At 41.2% G+C, this 22,332-nt stretch overlaps 1 protein-coding gene across 1 annotated transcript in view; it reads right to left on the bottom strand.

Annotated features, from left to right (window-relative positions):
- The window catches only part of GIPC2 (GIPC PDZ domain containing family member 2), a 99,546-nt gene that overhangs the window by 28,950 nt on the left and 48,264 nt on the right, over positions 1 to 22,332 (bottom strand). The window lies entirely within an intron of this gene.

Below are 22,332 nucleotides of genomic sequence, written 5' to 3'. Positions count from 1 at the left end.
GAAACATACATATATGCAGAAAGCATCCCAACAGATTACTGTGAAAGCTAATGTGGTTTGTATCACAAAACTATATACAATTGTTATAGAAATTTGATAAAAGGTAGGCCTTCTTATAGAATTTCCCACAGCAAAATAAATTTACTTGCCATCCATTATTCTTATAGGAGAGTTTTTATGAAAGAGTTCTAACTCTAAGAAAAGGGAATATGTGAAATGTACAGATGTGAAAGACAAAGTTACAAGGAAGAAAAAATAAAACAGTAGGCTTTATAAAAAGAGTAAAGAGGAGTAAGTGGCTTCATCAAGGTCACAAAAAAGAGAAAGAATCATGTCTTGAAAGAAGAGAGATTTCTTCTCCCAATGGACCGATAGAAAAAGAAGAAACAAAACAAAAAAAACTTTAAAGAAAAAAAAGAGAGAAGAGAGGGACAAGAGCACTATTATTTGAGGATCTACCCTCTGCATGATGCTTTACGTTTAAAAATCCCATTTAATACTCATACCAACCTATGAGACAGGTGATTGCCCTCATTTTACTGATAAGGGAACTGAAGTCAGTAAGAAGTGGGGCTGGGATTCAAAACCGGGTCTTGCAGATATAGACCAGATTTCAAAGTCCATAGCTTTCCTGAACAATGCTCCAGCCCATACCTCTTGGAAGCACAAGGGATAAAATCAGAGTTAACATACTAACAGAAATAGGGTCCAAAAGATAAAAAGCCTGAAAGCAGGTTCCAAGGAAGGAATTCCCCGTAGCCAGCAAGGACAAGAGCAGGGAGCAAGAGTCCACAGGGAGCCACTACTTTCCTTATGCTTGTTTTTTCTGTTGTGTCTTATCCCGTATTTGCAAACTAAGAGTCACCACCAAATATGTTACAAAGCAGTAACATAAATGAGTGGAAGGGAAGGGCAGTGAAAGAGGGTGATTGGAAGAAATGTGCCCTATATAGGCCCCACTCCAATAACTTACTGTGCTGTAAGCCATGCGTAGCCAGACCACCCACTTTTTTTTTTTTTTTTTTTTTCTCCAAAGAAACTGGAGACTCAGGCCAGGACGATTACAGTAATCTCATGCCTGAATCTCAGCACTTTGAGAGACCAAAGCAGGCAGACTGCTTGAGCCCAGGAGTTCAAGACCAGCCTGGACAACAGGGTGAAATTCCATCTCTGCTAAAAATACAAAAATTAACCAGGCACAGTGGCACGCACTTATAGTCTCAGCTACTCAGGAGGCTGAGGTGGGAGGATTGCTTGAGCTCAGGTGGTCAAGGCTGCAGTGAGCCATGATTGCACCACTGCACTGTGTTGCCTAGGCAACACAGTGAGACTGTGTCAAAAAAAAGAAAGGAAGGAAAGAAGGAAAGAAAGAAAAGAAGGAAGGAAGGAAGGAAGGAAGGAAGGAAGGAAGGAAGGAAGGAAGGAAGGAAGGAAGGAAGGAAGGAAGGAAGGAAGGAAGGAAGGAAGGAAGGAAGGAGAGAGGGAAAGAAGGAAAGAAAGAAAGAGGATACTCAGAGTTTTGTGTGCATCTCCTGATTTTTAAATTTTTTAAGCTTGGGCAATTAAATCAAACTTTTAAAATCAACATATTGGCAAAAACGAAAGAGATCTATGGGTTAGATTCCAACCACAGGACACTAATTGATAACCTCTGCAAATACCGTGAGCTTCCTTGACCGAGGACTCCACATGGCAGCAGTACAGGGGAAGAGGCAGGTGGGGAGGGGATGCTACACTAAAGCAGGGGTCTCCAACCTCCAGGGCCGCAAACTGGTACCAGTCCATGGCCTGTTAGGAACTGGGCCACACAGCATTACCTTACAGCCTGAGCTCTGCCTCCTGTCAGATCAGCAGTGGCATGAGATTCTCATAGAAAATGAACCCTATTGTGAACTGGTCATGTGAGGGATCTAGGTTGTGCGTTCCTTATGAATCTAACTAATGCCTGATGATCTGAGGTGGAACAGTTTTATCCCAAAACCATTCTCTCCTGCCTGCCCCATCTGTGGAAAAAATTGTCTTCCATGAAACCAGTCCCTGGTGCCAAAAAGGTTGGGGATCCCTGCAATAAAGAACCGGAGACAACCAAGCACTCCAGTGATGCATCACAGGACAGGGTGGTGAGTACGAGTAGGCTGTGAGGCCTGTGCAAAGCTCTTATGACACAGACATCAAGTGGCCTGCATTCTTTCTCAGAACCTAGGTGATATGGTTTGGCTCTGTGTCCCCACCCAAATCTCATCTCGAATTGTAATCCCCATAATCTCCACATGTGGAGGGAGGGATCAAGTGGGACATGATTGGATCAAGGGATGGTTTCTCCCACGCTGTTCTCATGATAGTGAATCAGTTCTCATGAAATCTGATGGTTTTGTAAATCAGTTTTCCCTGCTCTTGCATGCTCTCTTTCGTCTGTTGCCATATAAGATGTGCCTGCTTCCCCTTCCTGAGGCCTCCCCAGCCATGTGGAACTGTGAATCAGTTAAACCTCTTTTCTTTATAAATTACCCAGTCTCAGGTATTTCTTTATAGCAGTGTGAGAACAGACTAATAAACCAAGATAATTCCCATCTTCAGCCAAGTACTGTTTTGCTATTAGGAATCTACGCCAAAGTGATTAAGGATTTTGCATATTAATTTTGCATATTAATTTTGACCTGTATTCAGGAACAGAATCACCAAAACAAAATATAAATCTTCCTCTGAGAATAAAATTATTAAAAATTAGCATGTAATGAGTACACTAGCCCCGCCTAACCAAAAACCTATAAATAGTGACTGATGATTTGGGGAACATCCAAATGCTAATCCTGGTGACCCACCATTCACAGGAGACCAGAGCTGTATCAGCAAGCCTATAGTATTGGTCTTGCCAGTTACATTATGTCCTGTGTGAGGAAAGAAAGAATTCTCATGCACTCAGCATAGAGTTTCGAAAAGAGTACCCAAAGGAAAAGATTAAGTTGACCTGTCATCAGCATTGTCCAGGATTCTGTACTGCCTAGCAATGTAAGTATCCCCAGCCCAGAGTCATGTATATCCCTAAAGTGGTGAAGATAGCCTCGTCTGAATGGTAGTAACCCTAAGACATGCAACGTCCTTCCCCGACTCTACCGCAATTTCACCAAGCAACCTACTTCATACAGTCTGTCTGCCCATATAAATTTCCTGCAGGGTGAAAAATGAACTTCTCATCTACCACATGTGCTTTGGTTTACCATTGATTATACTATTCTAATTGTAAAATAATATATTGCCAATCTGACTTTTCAAAAAGTGTCTCTTGTAAGTTTGGTGAGCATGATAGAGCCCTGAAAAACTGAACAACTCTACATACATTGAAAAAAATAAAAATAAGAAGGTTTCTGGGACCTACAAAGCTAAGGACCCAGCCTCTGGAATGTGGGGCTTCATAAAGGTTGTATCATCCCTGCCTAAGAAGTCAGCTGGCCTCTCTACATGATGTTTCTATCTTATCTTGCTCTTATCTGCAACACTGGTAGCCAGAAGGGAAAATGTATGTAGCACAGAACTTTTCATTAATAAATTTTATTTGACAGAGCAGTTTTAGGTTCACGGCAAAACTGAGCAGAAAGTACAGAAGGTTTCCATATGGCCCCTATTCCCACCACACAGCCACAGCCCCTCCCATTATCTACCTCCGACACCAGAGTAAGACTTTTGCTACTACTGATGAACCTACATTGACACATTGTAATCAGCCAATGTCCACAGTTTAGAGTTCACTCTTGGTGTTACACATTCTATGAATTTGAATAAATGTATATTATAATATATATCCACCATTGTATTATACAAAATGGTGTTACTGCCCTAAAAATTCTCTGAGCTTCTCCTATACATCCCAGGTTTTTTTTTTTTTTATCATCATGGATTTGCCAAGCCATCATCTCAAAAGTGGCATCTCAAAGCTAACCACTTGGTGGCACCAAAGCAAAAGTTAAATTTTAAATTCTGGGTTGGACCAGCCTCCAGAAAGGCGGTTTTCACCTCTAAGGAAACAAAAGCCGTGTTTGTCTATGAACCTATAACCCAGGTACATAAATCAATCTGTTTATACACAAAAACAAGCAGGATGATCCTGTTCACCCACAGGGGAAAAAACAGGTTTCGTGTTTTTGAAATGTTTTGGAGATCACAAGTATTTACAGTCTGGCCTACTTTTGGGGTGCTGGCCTGTCTAAGCACATCTGGCCAACCAGATCAAGCCCTAAATCAGTCACTTCACATGAACGGATCTGCACAAGGCTTCTCTTGGGGCTGAGCTATGAGAGAGATGCAGTGGATACAGCAGGCACTGGTGACCAGCCTGCACCTGCAGTTAGCTGACTCACTAGATGCAACAGGGCTCCCAGTTGAGGGTACTGGCCATCCGCCTGCCACACATCACTTAGGGCACAGGCACGCACAGTGTGTGGGTGCCTAACCGCTCCCACAGTGGAGTTGCACATAGCCTAGAAGCAGTCAGGTTTGTTCCCAGGCCTTTTTGTGGCAATTGTATCTGTTACTCTAATTATGTGCTTTAATTTAAGAGTACATGAGCTGATGAAATGAGTGTAAAACAAGGAGTTATTAATGCTATGAAAACTAGGTTGATGGTTGACTGCTGTGGATAGACTCCATAAGGGTAAGTTGCAAAAAAAAAAAAAAAAAAAAAATTAGGTGTGGGCAAGATGACTCTAGGAGATTAGAAAAAATATTTTTGGCTGGGTTCAGTGGCTCACGCCTGTAATCTCAACACATTAGCAGGCCAAGGCGGGAGGATCACTTGACCTCAGGAGTTCAGGACCAGCCTGGGCAACACAGTAAGATCTTGTCTCTATGAGAAATTTTAGGCTGGGTGCCGTGGCTCATGCCTCTAATTCCAGCATTTTGGGAGGCCAAGATTGGCGGATCACTTGAGCCCAGGAATTCAAGGCCAGCCTAGGCAACATAGTAAAACCCCATCTCTACCAAAAAATATAAAAATTAGTCAGACAGGGTAACGTGCACTAGCGGTCCTAGCTACTCAGGAGGCTAAAGCAGGAGGATTGCTTGAGCCCCAGGACATCAAGGCTGCAGTGAGCTGTGATCACGCCACTGTACTTCAACCTGTGACAGAGCAAAACCTTGTCTCAACAAAAAAAAAAGGAAAGAAAAACAAAATGTTTCATCAGCCAAGCATGATGGGACATGCCTGTAGTCCAAGCTACTCAGGAGACTACGGTGTGAAGATCATTTAAGCCTGGGAGTTTGAGACTGCAATGAACCATGATTGAAAAGAAAAAAGAAAAAATACTTTTAAACAGCCATCATTTCACATATCTGGTTTTTTTTTTAAATGAAATAGAACCCACAGATATGCATTAAGATTGTGATTATATAAGACAGACATCTTAGAACTCCAATTTGTATCCTCTACTCAAAGAAAAGGCCTTTTACATTAAGAGTAATAAAAGAATATACACTTCTATGTTTTAAAACATAGAAATGGGAACTTTCTGTACTTTCTGCTCAGTTTTTCTATGAATCTAAACATTGATTTTTAGTTTTTATGTCGGGAACATGAGTGCAGGTTTCTTACATGCATACGCTGCTAGTGGTGAAGTCTGGACTTTTCATGTACCCATCACCCAAATAATAAACGTTGTTCACTATTCACATCTATGTTTTAAATTAAAATAAAATGTTTATATACACATGTATCTTTCTTTACAAGAGCCTATTTTAACTGACATTTCCAATAAATAGGCAAACCCCTAGTTTCTGCTATTTGATGAAGTTCAGGTAGAGAGACAGGGAAATGGAAAAGGCAGAAAGGTATCTGTCTTCCTCCCAAACGCCTGTGCCTGGGTCCTAGGGAAAGAAGTGCTGACAGAAGACAAAAGCTACTGTTTTCAGGAGTAGAACATCCAACACGGCTTAGCTCCTCAACTGTTGAAGGACCAGGCTGTGAGGAGGCTGGATATTCTCCCCACTTCCGCACAGAACGAGGCCTTGTTCTGGTCCCACAAGAGCCCTAGTTGGCCCCGAGTATGGAGCAGCACTGACGGGGCATGGGCAGGGGCCATGATTTCAATGTGAAGTGGGCACAGATGCACACTGCTGTAGCCAAGTTGCTCAGTGAGCAAGAAATAGCCCAAAGATGCCCAGAGGGAAGAATGGGATGCTATGGACACAGAGAAGGTCAACAAGGGTGCCTAACAGGATCACACTTCCTTGGAGCACAGGTGAAACCCTTGAGAACATCTGGAAACAGTTGTAAAGGGGGAACACTGTAGTGGGCTGAGGGCCTGTGTGAAAAGAAGGTAGGAGAAAAAAATAATCAGTGGCATTTTGGTGACAAACAGGAAACAAACCAATTACTTTCAGTTCCAAACTGTGAAATAAACGTTGTTCTAACATTTCTGATTAGATCTCTGCTGAAAGTGAGACTCTGATAAAATTTTCCTGACTTCTCAAAAGCATATTATCTGGCTCTCTTAAAATATCTTACGAGAACTTTAGTACTGAGGTCTGATTATCTCTACCATCACTCTGTTTTCAAATGCGGTATCATGATGCCTGTAAGTAATGTTCTCAGCTGCATTCTGATCACTGATTATCTACTGGTTTACTTATGAGAAAATTAGTATTTTGGTTCAATCTGTACTGTTATCCATAGTGTTGTGGTTAAGAACATGGACTTTGGAATCAGAGCACCTTAGTTAAAAACCCAGCTCCTCTCCTTGCAAGCTGTGTGAACCTGAGGAATAAGTTCCTATCTACAAAAGATTTACACCTATTTACAGCATTGTTTTAAGCACTCAAATGACTACTGTATGAAAGATGTTTTGCCCAGTGGCCTGGCTCATGTTAATAGAACACTGCTGCTAGAGTTTACAATTTGCTTCTGCTGCTGTGTTTCAACCTGGAGAGAGGGAAATGCGCTCTTCCACTCTCCTAACGAAACAACTTATATAGGTTTTCTCTCTAAAAAATGAAACATGCAAAAGTTCCTCTTAAAATGTTCAGAAAGCTATCACTTGAAATGCTAGGGGCAAAGGTCTCTTCTTTATTCTGTTTTTTTTTTTTTTTTTCTTCTATAAAACAATATGATTTCTCCTTAAAATTTAGAGGAGGGTGGAAACAACAGACGGCCCCTACCATTGCTCCATCTGAGATCCTCTAAAGTGGATGAGTGTAAGCCCAGCCCCTCACAGGGCACTCAGTAATGGGCTCCTTCCAGTGAGGAAGGGGAAGAAGAGCCCACTGAGGGGCCAGAGAAAAGAGTAAAATCCTTGGACTCTGTGGTCTCTGTCCAGCACCCCCCACTGCCCCAATATCCCCTATTGGAGTTTTATCACACCATGTGGGCAAGCGACCATCCATATCACCACTCCATCCCAGAAAAGTAAACATGCAGCTCCCTCCCCTAACCACTCATGTAGGGTGAACTCAGCTATCTCGTCAAATTCAACAATCAGTTTCTGTACTTTCCATCTCTGAAGTTACAGAGCACCAAGAGAAACATCAAAGGGTGGCCAGGTGGCAAGTCAGCAGCACTCTGCAGGATGTATACACCAACAATCCTCAGCATTGCAGACCCAGGAATGCTTATTTTTTTCAGTGTTCCCAGAGCTGATCTGAATCGTAGGGATTTATTCACACTAACTAAATTCACAAAGAACAGATCTCACCAAATCAGTTTATTAATCCATAGGGAGAGATGCTATCAAAGGCCCAAGTGGGCTCCCATGCTTCATTCTCACACACCTGAGACTTCCTGGAGAAAGTGATTTATAAGCAGAGACCCGACCATCACAGGTGAAGACAGCAAGGCTAGATGGGTAAAGGGGAGGAGTAGAGAGGAGAAAGTGTTCCAGGCTATATAGTTCAGCAAGTTCAAAGATTCCAAAAGCGATGAATGGAGAGTTTACATTTCCATGTATCTCCCATCTAGGCAACTCTCAGTTCATTAGTTCTCTATCCCTTCCAGAAATGATTCCCTTGAGGTTTTCTTCCCACTGGGTACCTGAGAGGTTTAGTGTGCATGTCACCAGAGCAAAGGACTTTGACATTAAGGACAATTCTCTCAGGACAAGACTACTAACATGGAGTTCACAGTTACATATCGTATACAGACATATTTGTTGGATGTGCAGTGTTTTCAGATTTTTTAATTAGTCGCAACTTTTTAAATATTGGGTGGTTTCTTATAAAAACTAAAATTTTAGGTTTCTCTTGGAGAATGACACATTTCTACAAAGCAATAATACTTAGCTCTAGTCAACAGCTCTACCAGGGCTCTGCAGCTTTCTGCCCTCATTTTCAGATATCTCTCAAGGTGTAGAGGTTCCCTCTACAGATGGCGACCTATCAAGCATTATATGCTGTTTCTTAAACTAGCATTATTCTTAAAGATCAATTTTATTTCAAAAGAATGAAAACACACTATATTCATCTAGGGATAGTCAAGGTAAATTATCTGGGGTAAGTCAAAGGTAGCGCCTTTTTAATCTAGCATTGACTATATCCCAGGTAACAGCATATAAAATTGTTTATATGTTTTTAATGCTCATAAAACTATTATGAGATAGGTATGATTATTATCCTAATTTCATGATTCAGGAAACCAAGGCTTGGAAAAGTGAAATGATTTCACCAGGGTCATAGACAACCGGGTAAGTGGACAGAGCTGGACCAAAAGGCCAGGCAGGTCCACCCTAGAAACACTACCTCATTTTGTATTCTATTAAAAGTTATGAGTTGCCATTGGTAAATAACATTCATTAGTTATTTTAGTACCCATTGGTCATTTAACGATCACTGTGGTTCAGGGGAAGCTGACCGCTCCTAGCTTCAGATATGGGACACAAGAATGGGCTAAGCTAAACTGATTCCCTTCATCACAGTGATTGTTTCAGAGGCGAGCATGTGACTAAAGGCTGCAAGGTCAGAATAAATCTCAGGACTTCTGCTAGAAATTCTGAGCCAAAGTCTCTCTCCTTTTCTGCTCTGCATGAATAAGAAAGCACATGGTCCCAGCAGTTGCTGACCACCACCTTGGGACACAGTGTGGAGCTAACCTTAATATGATACCTAAATGATGAAGCAGATACATCAGACAGGACATCAGAGCAGAGAGACAAGGCAAGAAACTGGGTCCTGGTCACATTGTATGGGCCACACACAGGGTTTTGCTAATGCCAGCATCACTCATGGACTGCTGGTTTGTACGATTCCTGTTTCTGCTTAGGCAGTAACAGTTTAGTAGGGTTTAATAGGGTTTACCATGGTCTCCAAATGAAAGACACCTCACAGATACAGAATTCTGCCCAAGTAGTGAGGCAACCCATCTGAAAAGACCTTCCAATGCTTAGATATACACCAACAGCATTGTCCATAAACACATGCTCCCTACCCCACATCGACCCCCAATCTACGTACACACTCCAGGATAGTTGACATAAAATCTAGCTTGTGTCTCAGAATTTTAGATTTTAACTACTCTCCCTTTTTCCCTGCATCCTTCCTCTCTCCAATATTTCTGAAACTTCTTTAGAATAGGCTTTAAAAAAACACAATTACTAGGGTGCTGAGACAGACCAAAGGCAAGGAAAAGGAGGCATATACTGATGCCACCTGCATGAAGGTGGCAGTTGTCTATTGGATCAAAAGAGCTGCCCACACATGAATGAACCCCACAAGCACACAAAGGTGGCTCAACCATTCCACTGATGAGACAGAACAGGGCGTGATGCATATCAGAAGTACAATAACTGTGCCGGAAATCTTCTTGTTCTTTAGTTAAGGTGTCATTTAAGAAAGCCCCAATGCTGTTTTCCTAACTCCCAGAAATTGCAGGCAAAAGTTAATGTGCATCTCTGGGGAAAAAGTTCATACCTTTAATCCAGAGGAGACTATGTTACAAAAAAAGACTACAAACCTTTAGACTCTAATTTGGAAAGGTAAACGGTCATTCTTTTAACAAAGAATGATAGCTAAAATATTTCATTTTATCCTTTCACTTATTTTACCCTATAATATGATTTTATCATGGGAATTCAAGAAATAAAAATTATTGTTCACCTTTATTACTGGTTTATTACACATACCTCCCCCCTAGACTTTACAAAGTTAAGAAAAATAGTTACCAAAACAGATCCTGCAAATTTAAAGAGTTGATAACATATTCTACCACATTTCTCACATGGAACTATTTATAATAAAATTGTTTAATGAGGAGCATCATATAGTTGAAAACTGTAAAGCAACTATATGTAGAATAAGTTTCATTTACTGCCTAGAATGCTAGCTTTCTTTCTAATTTTTTTTTTTTTTTTTTTTTTTTTTTTTAAATTTTGAGACAGAGTTTCACTCTGTTGCCCAGGCTGGAGTGCAATGGCACCATCTCAGCTCACTGCAACCTCCACCTCCCAGGTTCAAGTGATTCTCATGCCTCAGCCTCCCCAGTAGGTGGAATTACAGGTGCATGCCACCATGCTCGGCTAATTTTTATATTTTTAGAAGAGACAGAGTTTCACCCTGTTGGCCAGGCTGGTCTCGAACTCCTGACCTCAAGTTATCTGCTTGCCCCAGATCCCCAAAGTGCTGAAATTACAGGTATGAGCCACCACACTTGGCCAGCCTTCCTTTTTAAAATAATTGTTTTCTGGTTGTGAAAGTTAATGTGTTTGTTTTATATTTAAAATGTGGAAAATACAAGCCTAAAGAAAAAAAGTCAGCCTGGCATGGTAGGTCATGCCTGTAATCCCAACACTTTGGGAGGTTGAGGCCGACATACTGCTTGAGCCCAGGAGTTCGAGATCAGCCTGGGCAAAAAAGTGAGATCCCATCTCTACAAAACACTGAAAAATTAGCTCGGTTTGGTGGCCTGCACCTGTGGTCCCAGCTACTTGGGAGGCTGAAGCGGGAGGATCTCTTGAGCCCTGCAGTGAACTGTGACTGCACTACGGCACTCCACCCTTAGAAAGTGAGACCCTGGAGGGAGGGAGGGAGGGAGGCAGGGAGAGAGGGAAGGAGGGAAGAAAAAGGAAAAAGGTAGGGAAAGAAAGGGAAGGAAAGAGGGAGGGAAGGAGGGAGGGAAAGGAAGAAGGAAGGGAAAGGAAGGGAGGAAAGGAGGGAGAGAGGGAGGGAGAAGAAAGAAAAAGGAAAGAGAAAGAAAAGTCATCCATAAACTGACCAACTTGGCAGGGCACGGTGGCTCATGCCTGTAATCCCAGCACCTTGGGAGGCTGAGGCAGGTGGATCATCTGAGGTCGCGAGTTCAAAACCAGCCTGACCAACATGGCTGTCTCTACTAAAAATACAAAATTAGTCAGGTGTTGTGGTGCATGCCTGTAATCCTAGCTACTTGGGAGGCTGAAGCAGGAGAATCACTTGAACCCAGGCAACAGAGGTAGAGGACAGCCGAGATCGCGCCATTGCACTCCACCCTGGGCAACAAGAACAAAACTCTGTCTCTAATACATAAATAAATAAAATAAAATAAAATGAAAATTACACTGTAAGGCATTTTTCTTCTACACTTAAAAATAGATTTTACAAAACTGGGATATTACAGCACGTTGTCTTGTAATCTTTTTTTTTTTTTTCCTGAGACAGAGTCTCGCTCTGTTTCCCAGGCTGGAGTGCAGTGGCGCAGTATCTACTCACTGCAAGCCCTGCCCCCGGGGTTCATGCCATTCTCCTGCCTCAGCCTTCTGAGTAGCTGGGACTACAGACACCGCCACCACGCCTGGCTAATTTTTTTGTATTTTTAGTTGAGACGGGGTTTCACAGTGTTCACCAGGATGGTCTCGATCTCCTGACCTTGAGATCCGCCCGCCTCGGCCTCCCAAAGTGCTGGGATTACAGGCCTGAGTCACCACGCCCGGCCGTAATCTGTCTTTTCACATTTTTCTTTTCTTTTTTTCCTTTTTTTTTTGAGACAGAGTCTTACTCTGTCGCCCAGGCTGGAATGCAGTGGCACGATCTCAGCTCATTGCAACCTCCGCCTCCCAGGTTCAAGCGATTTTCCTGTCTAAGCCTCCCGAGTAGCTGGAATTACAGGCGACTGCCACTATGCCCAGCTAATGTTTTGCATTTTTAGTAGAGATGGGGTTTCACCATAATAGCCAGGCTGTCTCAAACTCCTGACCTCAGGTGATCCACCCATCTCGGTCTCCAAAGTACTGGGATTACAAGCATGAGCCACTGCGCTCGGCCTCACAAACATTTTTCGACATGTAAATCAAATTGCTTATCTGCCTAACTTATCTGAAAATATACTATGATTTCTAACATAATTTATTAGACCCATTTGCCTATAATTAAATGACAATTCCCATTGTAAAAATACTCTTGGGTGGAATATGTATTATTTATATAATTGCTGTTTTCTAATAAATAACATTATAGTCATACTATTCAGTTAGATTAGAAAAGCCACTTACACTTAAGCATCATTTTTTACCCCTTCATCTCACATTGCTATTTTAATTAATAAGCTTAAAAACAGTTGAAAACTATTACATACCTCCTATTCATGGTTGTTATTAACTCTAAATGCTCCTTAAAAAAACATTACAGTTCTGGCCGGGCAAGGTGGCTTAGGCCTGTAATCTCAGCATTTCGGGAGGCCAAGGTGGGCAGATCACGAGGTCAAGAGATTGAGACCATCTTGGCCAACATGAAACCCCCTCTACTAAAATTACAAAAAATTAGCTGGACGTGGTGGTGCGTGCCTGTGGTCCCAGCTACTCGGGAGGCTGAGGCAGGAGAATGGCTTGAACCCAGGAGGCGGAGGTTGCAGTGAGCCGAGATCGCACCACTCCACTCCAGCCTGGTGACACAGCGAGACTCCATCTCAAAAAAAAAAAAAAATTACAGTTATAAGACATCAATCACTGTTTAGGGTAAAAGTCTTGAAAACTATAGCTTACAAAGTTTTTAGTATTATGGATTATAATAATTCATTTTTCTCAGATTAAAAACTAAGCATTGGATAAAAATTTTTTTTAATGAAAGTTTACAACTAGAGTAGAAAGGATCTATATTTAGGTATCCAGCTGGGTCTCTACCTTGAAAACCAATTTATCAATTACACTCAGCACTTGTCTAACACATCTGCCACACTCCACAAAAGGGAACTTAGATTTTTTTAATCTTCTCCCATAATATCTTTGTGACAAATGTTAAGCCAAAGTGCATTTGTCAGAAAAACTCGACTACATAATAAAATGATCGATAGTATGCTCTGCCCCTCAAAATTTGTCACTGTGTACACTTACTTTGCCAAACAATACATGAGAGTACCACTGTCATAAAATGCAGTACACCTGAAACTGAACTTTTCTCCCTGAATGTCCCCCAAACCATTCTACATCCCAACTGCCTCATTTCCAATTATAGCATCATTGTTATTACAGGTTCCTAGGATAGAAATCTTGGGAGTGACATTTGCTTCTGAACCTTCTGTCCTCTCCCCTTTAGCTAAGTGTCATCAATCCACCTCCTACCCCATTTTTACCCTTACAATATTACTCATGCTTTTTATTTCCTTTGAATTCCCACTGCTGCCCCTAATCCCAGCCCTGATCATTTCCTCCTGTACTGTTCCAACAGCCTCTTACATGGTTTCTCCTCTAGTCAAATATAGCCACATTGGTCTCCTGGGCTTAATTCCCAAATATCTGCTCATCATGTCATTCTTCAGTTCCAACATCATCTAAATGATTCCCTATTACTCTTTAAAACAAGCTTGGGTTCCCCACCTAGTTTTCAGAGCTCTTATTAATAGGGTCCTGAGCTGCTTTTGCAGCCTGATTTGCTACAGTCCCTGCAAAGCTAGGTTCCTCCCTGTCTTTAGCACTTCTCACAGGAAACCTTCCTTCCCTTGTCTCTATGTTTCCTCCCACCCTTCAAGGACAAGTTCAAGTGCCATCTTTCAGGGATCTTGCTCACGTAGTCCAGCCTACTCAATGTTGTTTTCCTTCTCCGAACATCCATTTAGATTTCCATAGCGGCTTTTAAATTTTACTCCACAATTCTGAATGTAACAAATGCCAAACTGAATCTGACTTTGAGCACCACCCCCCAACCTGGCATGGCACAGGTTTGGTGAGAAATTTAGTTTCGGTTTTGCTTTGAAGGCCTCTCCTCATCTCGCAGGCTTCAGAAGGCTGATGGTGCACTCTGTCCATCATAGACCAGACCATGAAGCTCTATGTCCAAGTCAGTGTGTGCACTCACAGGCCACCCCCGCACCCACACCCAGTGTGTACAAGGGTCTTTCACCTGAGATCGCAAGCCCATAGCACTTAAAAGCTCTAATATCCTTACGCCATTCTATCAGATGTCCTGTCGCCTTTCATGAGAATGGGACATTGATCCCTGATACTGGTGGGATCTGCCACAAATCACCTGTCTCACAGCTTTCTTTCTTGAGGAAGTTTCTTTCCAATCTTACCACCTCCCAATCCCTATCACTCTCTAAGCCTTAGAACCCCTCCCAATCATGGACAAGTCAGCTCTCAGATAAATGTCACTGTTTAAATCTGCACTATAGCATGGATCATGGTCTGCATTATGTTCTGAAGAGGCAGTAACACATAATGTTCAGAGTACAAGCCTCAAGAGCAAACAGGACTGGAGTGCTATGGCCACACTTAGCCCACCACTGGGCAGCCTTAATGAATTAACTGTCCAAGCCTCAGTTTACTTAGCTGAAAAACCCTCATAGGAATGGCATGAGGATTATTAAGTCAGGCCATAATAGCAGTAGTCCTGGTCGCAATGGGTTGCAATTACATAGCACTATTCTAAGCACATACATACATTAACTCATTTCATCCTCAAAATACTTTATAGTTAAGTAAACAGGCATATAGAGGGGTTAAATAACACCCCAAATCACACAGTTTAAAAGGAGCCAAGATAGGAATCAAACCCAAGCAATTGAGCTCACAGTCTATGCTCTTCACCACTATACTATATTTCAAATATAGCATTCAATGGTAGCTATTATTGTTAGTAGAATTACTTGATTCTTAATGTATCTGCCTCTTTATGTAAACTATAAGTTCCCTGAGGACAGCAAGCATGCTGACTCACTGTAACAGCTGTTAGAGAGCTGGCTCTGGAAGCTGACTGCTTGGCTTAGAAGTCTGCCTCCCTCGTTCACTAGCTGCAACCTTGGGCAAACTGCTTCACCTTTCAGGGTGGTTGTGAGGACTAAATGATTTCCTACTTAGAAAGTACCAGGAAAAGCGAATGGCAGCTACTATTATGATGTACTGACATATTTCATTAGTTGATATGAGATGTGATATTGTCATCTGTCTTTCCAGAATCCAAACAGTGCCAGAATTCTCAACAAATACTTGTTGATCACCAATTCATCCACATTGATTTTCCTATTTCACATGGGTTTATCTTGTTTCTAAAATTATTCCTTAAAGAAAATGATACACCTTTATAATAATAGTAATAATAACAGATAACTCTTCCTGAAGACTTACTATGTATCAGGGACTGCTCTGTGATTTTTTTCATGTTTAATCACTTAATCCTCATAACAGCTCAATGTGGTAGACACATCTTCACATTTTGTATGAGAAGACCAAGGCACAGAAAGGTTAAATAACTTACCCAATGTCACATATCACAAGCCAGTCCCTGGCAGAGCCTACACACTTAACTACTGCAATTTATCGTCTCTTTCATAACTTTTTTCATATTCCAAAATATATTTTGTAGAATTCAGTATATATGAAAAGGTACCAAAAGTATTGATTGATTGAAATTTTTCCCTAGATACAGCATGAATAATAATAAGTAATTTTTAAATGTTTGAAATGTCTATCTAAAAAGTCATATAAAACTTAAAAGTCACAGTTTATCTCTTAATATCAAATAGGCTTAGCCTTTGAAGTGAGTACATCAGCTAAGCTGAATCATGAAGATGAGGTCTGAGTTTTCCAGCTGTGAATGACTCAAAAGACTAAGATGCACTTCACATACTTAACATCCTATTCTGATGGATACACAGCACAGAAATGAACCTTCTAAAAGAAGACATAACCCAATGATCTGTTATAAAATCTAACCCTAAATAAAGACCATAAATGCTTTAGAAGGTAAGTTTTTTTCTTCCAATTTTCTTTCTGGTTTTGAAAACTCTTACAGAAACATTTCAGGCCTCCTTCCTCAAACCTCTTTCCATAAAGGGCACGCAAGAATCACAAATTGGAAAAACTTGCAGGATAAATGAAGTTGAAACTCATTTAAGTAAAACCGAATCAAAGCTTCATGGATTTGTTGTTTTTCTGCATTTAAAAGACCTTATAGGAAAACAAACGAGTTGGTCTTGTCTGGCCTTAGAGTCATTTAAATGGAAGAGGGATTTTCATGGCCTTGGGAAAATCTAGGTTTACAGGGCAAACTCTGCAGGGTTGAGGTCATTGTAAAGACATGTTCCTTTTCATTGGCAAAAGGAGAAAGGAAGTGAACCATGCCCTAAAAAATACCACTACAGACATTCCAGTCGATACTTGATAAGGACTGGGAATGCTGCCATCAACTCATGGCTAGAAGAAGGAAAATCTGGATCAGTAACCAGCTGACCAGGAGAAATCATGTTAAGTATGGGAAAGATTTCCCATTCAACTACAAACTTTCGACAAGGGAGTCATTTAAGCCAGTGGCTTTCAATTTTTTTTTTCTGTGACCCACAGTAAGAAATACATACATTATATCATGACCCATAGATATACACAAAGATAATAAAACTGAAACACACATATTCATTTGTAACTGAAACAATATTTACAATGTACAAAGCACAATGTTTTCAACCCTATTCTACTTTGTGTTCTAAACACACTGGTTGAAACCTACTGGCTGAAAAACAGTAATTTAAATTCTGACCAGCACAGAAGATTTTGAGGGTACATTTTCTAACGACCTTTATTCCTCCCTCAGAGCCCCACAGCCAACTTGGGAAAGTGCAGTGCAGCATCTGCTCGTGGGACAAGTGACTTGATCTTGAGTACTTGGATAAAGGCCACCCAGAAGGCCATCTCGTCCATGTCTGGCCATTCCTCAGTGCTGGCTCCTCCTTCTCTTTCTGCCCCTTAAATGCTGGTGTTCCCCTCAACGTTCTGTTTTTGGTCCTTTTATCACTCTCAGTGATTCAATCTATTTCCATGGCTTCTGCTACTGATCAAAGAAAATTACTCATAAATCTCATTCTCTAGGCCCCAATTATCGATGCTCATCTACCTCCTGTGTGTGTGTATGTGTGTGTGTGTGTGTGTGTGTGTGTGTGTGTGTGTGTGTGTATTTTTTTATTTTTTGACAGGGTCTCACTCTGTTGCCCAGGCTGGAGTGCAATGGCATGATCTCGGCTCACTGCAACCTCCACCTACCATATTCAAGTGATTCTCCTGCCTCAGCCTCCCGAGCAACCGGGACTAGAGGTGCTTGCCACCATTTCTAGCTAATTTTTGTATTTTTAGAAGAGACAGGGTTTCACCACATTGGCCAGGCTGGTCTCGAAATCCTGACCTCAAGTGACCCTCCCTCCTCAACCTCCCAAAGTGCTGGGATTACAGGTGTGAACCACCACACCGAGCCCTTTTGTACAAGTCTAACTGAATCGTCCCGCAGATTTCAAACTCATTTAGTCCAAAATTATACTTATAATTTATTTCCTATCCTATCTCCTTGTCCATATCTACTTCTTTACCAGCTTTCCTCATCTTGAAGAATGGCACCATACTCCCTCCCTGAAGCCACAAATCTAAGGTCATCATTTGCAGTCTCTCCTTCGTTTATTTCTATGTCCAACAGGTTAAAAATTCAATCTCATTATTCAGTGGTGTGCAGGTAAACATTTAACAATCAGCTCTCCACACTAAAAAAATTAAAATAAAGAGCCCTGACTTACAGGACTTGCCTATTTCTCTTTTATAAATATCCCATTATAGCTAATTTAAAACAATCAACCTGATGTCAGTGAAGGAAGAGATGTGTACCAATGGCTCCAGCACACCACTATCTATTCCTCCAAACCATTTCTCTTCTCTTCATGCCTACAGGCACTGCCTTAATTCATCTCTCTCGCACTGAACAAATGATAGCTATTATTGTTAATAGAACCTTTATGATCTCCTAATCTCTATCTCATATCCCTTTATCTAACAGTCTCCAAAATATCTTTGTAAAATTAAAGACTCATCATGTTACCCCTCTGCCTCTTTATTGCCCAGTCTTTATCTTCATATATAAGGCTCTTGATATATTTGTTCTCTACTGATTCTTGAGCTTCATTTCCTGTGACACCACCACCTATATAACCTCTAACCAAAAACACTGGCAAACATGGTATTCTCTATCTCTGTAACTTTGCTTATTCTGTTCCCACTTCCCAGGACAACCTTCCCCAATTCATCCACTAAGTAAGCACTATTCATCCCTTTAGACTCAACTCAAATCTCTTTCCTTAGAAAGCTTTTCCTGGCTGGGCGCAGTGACTCACACCTGTAATCCTAGCACTTCGGGAGGCCAAGGCGGGTGGATCACGAGGTCAGGAGATTGAGACCATCCTGGCTAAACCCTGTCTCTACTAAAAATACAAACAATTAGCCAGACATGGTGGCACACACGTGTAGTCCCAGCTGCTCGGGAGGCTGAGGCAGGAGAATCACTTGAACCTGAGAGGTGGAGGTTGCAATGAGCTGAGATCACGACACTGTACTCCATCCTGGGCGACAAAGCAAAACTCCGTCTCAAAAAAAAAAAAAATAGAAAAAGAAAAGAAAAGCTTTTCCTGAACTTCTTAAATACACTTGATGTCTCCCACCTCTATACATCCAGTATATTTTAGTACCTCTAACAGCCTTTATTAAATTTATTTATTTTTTCATATCCATCTCTTCTCACTAGACATGAGTTCCTAGATCTGGATCTTATTCATGCATGTACCAAGCAGGTGGTATGGTAATGGTATATAGTACGCTTTCAATAAAAGGTGACTATGATTGTCTAGGACAACTAATACCCTAAGACAAGCATATACTAATTGCTCAACAAATGTCAGAATGGAAACATATCAGTGTGCTCTTGCTATCTTCCCAAGGCCAGAGGAATGCTAAAATACCAGTACCTTCTAGATTATTAGAAAGCCCAAGATCTACTTCCATAGTCAAAGAACTGGTACTATAATTTTTTTCCTATTATCCTCTATAATTTCCTAGTGCTGCCATAACAAAGTACCATAGATTAGGTGGCTTAAACAATAGAAATTTATTTTCTCAGAGTTCTGGAGGCCAGAAGTTCAGGATCAAAGTTTCTCTAGGGTTGGTTTCTTCTGAGGCCTCTCTCCTTGACTTACAGATAGATAGTTATCTTCAAGTTCAAATGGCATCCTCCCTGTGTCTGTGTCTAAATTTCCTCTTCTAATAAGTACACCAGTTATATTGGATTAGGGCCCACCCTAATGACCTCATTTTAACCTAGTTACCTCTTTAACCTAGTTACCTTTTTAAAGGCCTTATCTACAAATCCAATTGCATTCTAAGGTACTGAAGATTAGGACTTCAACATGTGAATTTTGAAGAACACAATTCAGCCCATAACAGCCTCCTGCTAGACTATGAGCTCCTCAAAAGGCAGGAGCCATAGCTTAGTCTTCCTCCTTAGTATTTTCTATGCCACGCAGAGTACCTGAAACACAGAAGAGTCTCAATAATTTGTGAGATACATAAATTAAAAATCTTTCTAGAAATGTAGTCACAACTGGTAATTATGGTCCCCTCCAAATCTGATGGCCAGCACCAAGGAAAATGTGACTTTACTCTTTCTCTGAAAGAAAGTTGGATGCTGTCATCATCTCTAGATAGTCCACTGCCAAACAGCTATGTATGTGGCACCCAACTCATAGCAGAAAAATAAAATCCAAGGCCAAATGCCCACAACCATTTACAATACCCTTCTCCCTCCAAATCCATTCCAATACTCCCAGACTGATAGATATCATACATGGCTACAGTCAGATTCAAAATCAAGAGAAAAATCAACACTGCTGTCCCTGCAGAACAAGATATAACAGCTAAGGAGAAATAGCAAAATGGGGATCTGCTACTTTTTTCCTACCTGTAAGGAAACTTATCCCTTCCTGTTATGTGGGATTTTGGTAGGTCTCTCATATAGCCTGCCTTCCCCATTATCAAGATGGGTATAAGACCTACTTAGTTGCTCCACCTCTCCACCTGAATCCTGAGTGAAGTTATATGAAAATAGAAAATAATTGCCCGGAGTCAATTCAGCCAGTGCCATGAAGGGTTCCTGGTACACACATCCCTGAAACAGGGTTGGTTCCTGACCTTGTCAAGGCTCGATTGACTGTTTCTGGGACCTACATGGTAGTCTCCAATAAATGCCTTTTTCTGAAATTAGATAGTGTTTATTGCATAGCTCTCCATCAAAGAATATTAACACATATAATGGCCCCTGGAAGTGGAGTGTAGTGAGTAGTGGACCTAAAATATGGACATGAAGGCAGGCAGTAAGGATTTCCCCACCCACTACAAAGAAGCGGTGCTTGCAGTCCTAGTTATGCCATTGCAAAGCAGCCAACTATGCTCCTTCCTCTTGTGATTTGGGATATAGTCCACATGCCTCTCCAGGCTAAGTCTTTAGGGAAGTTGGTAGGAAAATGTCAAAATACTGATGCATATAGCCATTTCTGACAGCTTTTGTTAAGATCCTATAAGTGACTTAGCTACAGCCAAGGTGGCCTATCTGAACGCAGAGAAAACTCTGCCTCACTAAGACTGGCCCTTTTCCTGGTAGAAATCCAAGAGGACAGAGAGTCAGATAATCATAAAGGACTATGAAATTTGAATTATTGGCCCTGAGTCAATAATAACGCTAGAAAATACAGGAAAAAAGGAAGGAAACATAGCAAAAGATAAGATTAGAACCAAGAGAATTGGGGGAAGCCTGATTCCCCAAGTACCCCCTGATGTATATTTCCCTCTCTGGCAAAGAGCTAAGCACTGGGATGAAGCCAAAGGATGAGGAACAAAGTAGCTTTGTCTTTATCCCAGAGGCAAAACAATAAGCAGAAAAATTCGGGGCTGGAGGATAGGCAGAGCAGCCAGGCTTACTTTTAAGAAAGAAACCCCTCACGCTAGGGCCCAGAGTCAAGAATCAATCCACAGCACGGAAAATGCATAAAGACCAGCAGCTTGAGTTAAACTTCCACATAAACCTTGGAAAATAAAAACTTACTCCTCCAAAGTCAATCTCTGGGTGTCCTAACCAACAGCACTACCAGAATTCAGTGTGCTCAAATAATATACCTCTATTAGGAAAATCCTACTCAGAGTGCTTCGCAAATGTGCCCATTGATTTCATGAGGCAACAGAAAGCCGGTTCAACAGTAGTTAGGTACATAAGGCAGTGAAGTATTCTGACTCTACACGTGTCTGATATCGAAGGGAAAATCTAATCTTGGAACAATAATAGCTAAATACAATGAGCTTTGTTTAACATTTAAGACTATCACCAACCTAGCATCCAAGTTAAGGTATACCAACAACTTTATACAAAGACACAGGGACCAAAAGATTTAGATGCAGACAATGGGGGAAAAAAAAACAGAAAAATTTACTCTGGAAACAGATTATATAGTGGAGATAAATACAGAAAAAAATAGATTTCTTGAGTTGTACTAATAGAACAGCTTTGATTTACAAAGAGTCTAAATCAAATAAGAATACTTATTGCAAACCATCTACACCCTGTCAACTTATTTCACCATGTTATCTGGGGAGTCAGGTTACCAAATGAAGCCATCTTGAAAAGAGTTACTGGATAGAAACCTGAGTGCTGCCTTCCTTCCTCTGTGAGAAGTGAGCTCAGATGCTGCAAGGGACCAGGCAGAATCACAGCATCTACAGAGGTAGTTCCTAGAGTGCTCCCTCCAGGAGGTACTGGTATAAGGCATCTTTTTCTTACACCTTCTGGAAAACTGTCTCCCACAGGTAATATAACCTACACTTGTATTTCTGTTAAATGGTGCAGAATCATGTAGAAGCAGAGAAAAAATTCTAATTCCCTATGTCTAGGACCTGTCACTTACTTGCTAAGAGAGAGAAAACGTAATTCCCCAGATCCACTGCATTCTTCCATTATTTCCAATAACTGCCCTGAGAAAATGGCATTAGAGACAAACTAAAAGGAATATTTATGTTCTGTGAACAAAGGAAAGAACATAGTGTGCGTGGGGTCATGATGAGTAAGAGCAAGCCTGAGATGATTCTGCTAAAGATATTTTAACGC

This window comes from Rhinopithecus roxellana, chromosome 12, assembly GCF_007565055.1.
Source record: "Rhinopithecus roxellana isolate Shanxi Qingling chromosome 12, ASM756505v1, whole genome shotgun sequence".
In the NCBI taxonomy this organism is placed as follows: Eukaryota; Metazoa; Chordata; class Mammalia; order Primates; family Cercopithecidae; genus Rhinopithecus; species Rhinopithecus roxellana.
The sequence above is the reverse complement of the archived record's forward strand: the minus strand, read 5'-3'. Positions and strand labels throughout refer to the sequence as shown.